General features: G+C 42.1%; 1 non-coding gene across 1 annotated transcript; it reads left to right on the top strand.

Moving 5' to 3' along the window:
* Nucleotides 1-328: 328 nt before the first annotated feature.
* Nucleotides 329-431, top strand: LOC118845218. Its single transcript, XR_005010079.1, has one exon. It is a non-coding gene; the product is annotated as a small nucleolar RNA U13 (small nucleolar RNA).
* Nucleotides 432-6,427: the final 5,996 nt, after the last annotated feature.

Genomic DNA, 6,427 nt, shown 5'->3' with positions numbered 1-6,427 from the left:
ACCAGGCCGGCTTCTTCCAGTACAGTCGCAAGGTTCGGCCCCGCCTCCTCCCCGGGAAAGCGAGAGAAGCTAGGAGGAAGGTGAGGGGCGGAGTCTCTAGGCGAATATATTTGCATATGTAATTAATCTCTATTTTTGAGGCGTCTTCCTTTTTTTAATCTACATCAGATGAAAATGAAAGATGAACAAAGATTCTTAGGCAGAGATTTCGTCTTCTACAAACTTTAGAATGCCCAGATTCTGAATAGGCATTGCGGCAATGAGGTCGCGCTCAGCGTAAAGTTAATGGCGGACTCTGAGGTCTGTCGGTGAGCCGCGAGGTTCTCAGATCCTTCTGGTTCATACATATGATGATTGGGATTTCTCGCGCGTGCGTGAGATGTGCCGCCCTGCTTATTCTTGTTACGCACAGGTACATTACCCATCTGATTTGAACCCGAGGTTACTTTATCTGTCTTTGTAAGTTTTTTTTTTCTTTTTTTGTGCTGGACGTTTACGTGTTACAAATGTAAATGCTTTTGGTGGGTTCCTGAAAGAGTAGTTTTTGTTTGTACGGTTTATGTCTATCAGTACTTTTTTACTTAAAAACTTAAGCTGAATTAAGTATTAAATGGGTCTGTTACATACACGTTAGCCTAAATATCATTTTTTTTTGAAAAATGGCTTTTTTAAAACAAAATTTAGTGAGAAGAGTGGTAATATTTACACATTTTTGCAGATCTCTGGTTTAATAGATTGGATTCTCAAATATACTTTTGAATTTAACTTACTTTGCTATGTTTTGATTGAAGTATATGAAGAAAAACCAGTTTCACACAGATATGTAAGTTGGAAGATAGAGAAATAGTGTAATAGGCAAATAATGCCTTAATAATATTATGAAAATAGTTTTGACCTCTCAGATCTCCTGAAAAGACCTCAGGGACCCTAAGGATCTCTTGTTCACAGTTTGGGAACTGCCAGTGTAGTCCATCTTCAATTATAATTACAGATCAAGACCCAGATCCAGAGAGGGAAAGAGGTTTGATCAAGTTTGCAGAACTAAAGAGTTGACAATGAAGGGCTTGGGAGAACTGGAGAACAACGTGTAATTAACTTTTACAGAGAAGATTTATACAGAATGGAGGGAAAGCAATATGAGAGAGGAATGAATTAGCAGTTGAGGAATTGAGAAAGACCTCCTGCGGAAAGAGGGACTTGAAGAAAGGGAGAACCCTTCTCATCTCACGCACTCTTCTCTTGCAGCTGTGTTTAATTGGCTTTTGGGGCTGTGCCTCCATTTGTTAAGTGGGGGGATTTGTTTAAGAATTTCCCCATTGGTAAAAGGAGAGGATTGGACTATATCATGTCTGAAGTCACATAGTCCATATGGCTCTTTGATCCTTACTGTCTCTCTGCCACATTGTTTTCATTCGCCTCCCACTCACTGGATATGGGAGGAACTTTACTATGACCGACAGATGGCAGCAGACTCCCCAAAAAAGGCTAAGGCTCCTTCCCAGCAAAGCAGAGCCAGAGATATGTGGAAATGGGGCAACAACAGGCATCTTGCAGCCTTGTGATAGTGTTCTATCTACAATTCATCCCCTGAAAACCTTGGAGCTAATCAATGAAAAATCCAAACAATACAGTATTGAGCCCCACTTCAGCCAGTTCCCTTCCCTGAACGGTCTGTTATCACTACTCTTGTCTTTTGTCTTCTTTTGCTAAAAATCTTGTTAATATGTATTTAGTTATTGACACCTACCAGTAGCAAGACATTTGGTTTGAGGCCTGCCAGCATGAGACTTAAGCATGAAGTAACTCAAGTTCAAATTTGAGTTCTTCTATGAACTTGCTTTGTGACCCTGAGGAAATTAGTTTCCCTCTCTGAGTCTGTTTTCTCCTCTGTAAAATGCAGGAGAGAGGGTGGGCTGGAGAAGGGGTTAGAAATGATCAATAACCAATCGATTAACATTTAGTGCTTACTATGTGCTAGGCACTGTGCTAAACGCTTTACAAATACTTGATCCTCACAACAATCTTGTGAGGATCTCTTGTGTCCCCATTTTACAGTTGATTTGGAAACTGAGGGAGAGAGAGGTTAAATGATTTGTCCAGAGTGACCCAGCTAGTCAATGTCTGAGGTTAGATTTGAACTCGGCTTCCTCACTCCAGGCCCATTGCTTTATCTACTGTACCACCTAGCTGGGCTGTGAGGAGAGACCCTGAATCCTATATGATTCAGAGCTAAAGGGCTCAAGATGAGGTCTTGCTCATCGCGGAGTGGGAAGAGCTGATAATCTAGTGAATGTACAAAAGCTGTAATTGCCCTTCTGCCTCTTTTTTCCTTCCTGGCTGTTCTCTTGGTATCATGTAACTCCAGTGGAGGAGTGAAGAGGAAGAGGAAAGGTTCTTCTCTACCCCCATACATGTACCTTCTTTGTGGCCCTCCTGAGACCTATTAAAGACCTTAGCTTAAAAAGGCCGAGGTCTCCCCTACATCTGGGCCATCTCGAGTCTTCCTGATCTATGTCTTGCCAAAGGACCCAAATGGCTCCAGAGGAGGCTGGTGATTTTGCACAGCCCTCCCTCCCTTAAATCCAATTCACTTGCATGTCATGGCATCACCCTCCCTGATGTTATGGTCCTCTTCAAGAATGAAGGACAAACAACAACCACATTACATGTGGCACCTAGTCAATGAACTCAGCTAGGCACCATAGTTTCTGCCTGCTGTTGCCCTCTTTGGTGTTATTTCTTTATTGATCTTAGATGATGGGGCATTTGCTTTAAGGTGGCCATGTTCAGGATGATAGGCAACCTTGTGAGTGTGAGAGGTCTGGGAGATCCTGGGCTGGAAATGGCTAGAAGCAGAGGGGGCAGGTGTCAGAGGCACTGTATTAGAGAAGATGGCTGCTAATATGTGGAGTGGCCCAAGCTTGACGTGTTTTAACAAGAGATATGTCCTGAGAATCACTTGGGAATCGATGTCCAGCTGATGCAAAATATAAAATGTCTAATTAATAGTTGTGAGAACCGCTTCATGTTCTGTTTACATTTACATCCTAACAATTGTAATTATTGTAAAGTTGCAGTAGTTGTAAGTTACTGAATTCTGTTCTCATACTTCATGTTAATGGAACTCTTTTATGCTTGGTATTTCTTTGGGTGGAGGAATAAATTACCTTTCCTATATCCTGATGCATATTGTAGGTTAAGTACCCCTTTTGCTTCCCCTCTTTTGCTGACACTCCCCTCTCCCGGTACTTGTGAGCCATAATGTAATTTACTATAATTAAAATTGTTCTTGGGGTAATTGTAGTAGAGAACTTAACAAGGCAATGAGGATAAGAAAAAGGATTCCCCCTTCTCACTAGAGTCAGGCTCCACAGGACTGAATCTGGTCTAGATTGCATTCCTGGATACAGGGATGAATGCCCAGCTCCTTTGAACCCACTCCAGTGGGTTCTAGATGTGAGAGAGAGGGGGATCTCTTCTGTTTTTGAGGGCTGATTCCAATCAACTCCAAGTACCTTTTTTGGGATCCTTGCATGTGTTTGGGGAGGGGCACGTACACATTTGTTTTCGATCTTTTTGAATTGAGCTTGCTTGTCCTATTGTGTTGTACGTGTCTGAAATTCCATTAGGCTTGCTCTATGCTTTGGCAACAATCCATTAGAGAAATTTTAGGTGCTCTGTGGTGCAGAGACGCAGAAGAGATTTTGGCTGGATCCAAAGTCAGATCACCTTTGTGTACAGGGAACCTTGAGAAATTCCTATGTGCTGTGTGTGAAAGGAACACCTGGAAATTGTGTCCAGGCTTCAGTTTGGATCACCTTATGACCTGGAAGAATTTCCAGCTTTTGTGGGTTCATCTTCTTGAGAGCAATTCCTTTCAAGGCTAGATAAGTAACTTGTATTGTCCCTTGTCACTGACAATATGGCAATATGTTGCTGGGCAGTAGCCTAAGTATAGGGTCTGCTGTTTTGAGATCAGTGAAAAGCAGTAGCAGCCTTTTATCTCTAGTATAGAATCATCCATTCAGATAATCATCCAAAAATTGACTTCTAAATTTCTCATAGTTGTGTCTATTGGGGGTTTGGACCTGGTGAGGAGAGCTACTTCTTCCCTCTGGCTGGCCCCTACCCTTGTAGACACTGACACTCTTTACCAGCTTCTCCCTTTCCTAAGACTTTTTAGTATGCTCCTTGGGCTCCACCCCTTGTAGAAGAGAGAGGAGGGGAGGGGAGGGGAATAGTTTTCCTTTGCAACCTCCCAAGGGAAGACAATGGAAAGAGGAGGTTCCTAGGGTTACTACCTCTGCAATCTGCAATACCAAAGGGACTAGAATCTAAGTTGTCTAGAACTGGCCTGGATCAGGGTTGTTCCAGGCTTTGGGGAAGCTATAAAAATATGAATCAATAAAATCTATTTTGTTCAGCTCCTAATCCATATTTTTCCCAGTAAAGGTCTCAGCAGTAATACAATTCATCTTTCTTTCACTGGGGGTACGTTTATCACCTATTGTCCCTGCCTCAGCTGCCTTGAGCAACGAATCATACATGGGTCTGTAATGCCAGAGTTAACAGTGGCTTTATCTTAATACCAGCTTTAAAGACTAGATGAACAGTAATGTAAATAAGCTTAGAAGAAATAGAGAGATGCACTTTTCAAACAAACATTCTATCCTGGGGAGGAGAAGAAATGGAATCTTTGTCTTGGATCCCCCTTTTGGGTATGTTCAAGAAAAACCAGGATCTGTTCAGACTTGCCTCTTGGCCTGTTGGAATTTACAATCTAGTGTGTAACATCTAGATGATGGGGGGGAAGGCTAGGTGGAAGGCGATATTAACAGCAGGCAGGTTGACAGCAGACCAAGGACTAGACTTTGTGTCCCTAGCATCTAGCACAATGCCATGCACATAGTAAGCCCTCAATAAGTGTTTGTGAGCTTGTATTGACAAGCCACAGACAAGTCACTTAACCTGTCCAAGGGAACAGTGGTTCTCTGATGGCGCTCTTGGGTTCTGTTGTCTAATTCTATTTATCAGTCAGTCTTCCCAGGAAGAAGAAGAAGGGCATAGACAAATGTACCTTGACCTGTCTGGGCCAAGCCTTGGTCCCTTCCTTCTCTCCTTGTTCTTCTCTGTTTCTTTTGTTTTTTACTCTCCCTCGATAGTTTTATTTCCTTGTTCAGAGGTCCATATATTTGCTTGCTAAACTGCAGCTTTTATATTTGTTTTGATGGGGAATATTGCAGTCAGTTTTCTTGACCTCATTGGATTCATTTTCAAACTTCAGAATCACATAAACAATCTCAGAGGTTCAACCATTAGCTGCTCAGGAATCCCTTCTACAACATTCCCAACAACTGCTCGTCTAGCCTTTGCTTACACATACTTGGTGATGGGGAACTTATTACCTCTCAAAGCTAGCCCATTCTTCTTTGGGGCAGTTCTTTGGCATGAGGCAATCTATTGCCAAGACCCCTTCTACTTTTAAATTCTCCAATCCTAAATATTTTCTTTTTATCAGCCCTAAATCTGCTTTTCTGCCTGTTTGATCCACTGTTCCTTGTTCTCACATCAGGGACCAAGGAAAACAGATGTCATGCAATGGAAAGAGGGCTGAACTTGGTCAAGGGGGTCTGGGCTTGAATCCTCCCTCTGCTGCTTTCAGACTGTGGGCAAATTGCTTAACCTCTTTGGGGGTCTCAATTTCCTTATCTGGAAAATGAATTAGATGGCCTCTATGCTCCATCTTGCTTTAAATTCTATGATCCTAAATCTAATCCCTCTTTCACTTGATAGTGGCTCAAACACTTGAAGACAGCTAGCTTTCTGGTCCTTCCTTACCAGGCCATCTTTTCTCCAGGCTGAACAGCCCTAATTGCTTTCTCTGATACACAACTAGCCCTTTTTCCAGACTCTCCTTTTTCTAGATGTGCTCTCCCAACCCAAACAATACAAATGCCACTGGTGAATAACCAAGAGACCCATATTGCACTTCCCACGCACTCCTATACACATTTACATACATTCATGTAGACACATATAGCACCTAGATGGAGTAATGGATAGAACATCAGGCCTGAAGTCAGAATGACTCATCTTTGTGAGTTCAAATGTGGCTTCAGACACTTATTAGCTATGTAACCCTGGGCAAGTCACTTCATACTGTTTGCCTCAGTTTCCTCATCGGTAAAATGAACTGGAGAAGGAAATGGCACTGCTCCAGTATCTTTGCCAAGAAAACCCCAAGTGGGGTCATGAAGAGTCAGACACAACTAAAAAAACGACTAAACAAAACTATTGATACATATATTCATATATTCCTACTTGTGGAGAAAAGATTTATCCTTTTTGTCCTACTTTGGTTTATGTGGGTTGGTCACACTAACTATTCCATCATCTTAAAAAGGCTTTGAATAAATGAGAGTAAAAT

The sequence above is a fragment of the Trichosurus vulpecula genome, chromosome 3 (genome assembly GCF_011100635.1).
Source record: "Trichosurus vulpecula isolate mTriVul1 chromosome 3, mTriVul1.pri, whole genome shotgun sequence".
Lineage (NCBI taxonomy): Eukaryota > Metazoa > Chordata > Mammalia > Diprotodontia > Phalangeridae > Trichosurus > Trichosurus vulpecula.
The sequence above is the reverse complement of the archived record's forward strand: the minus strand, read 5'-3'. Positions and strand labels throughout refer to the sequence as shown.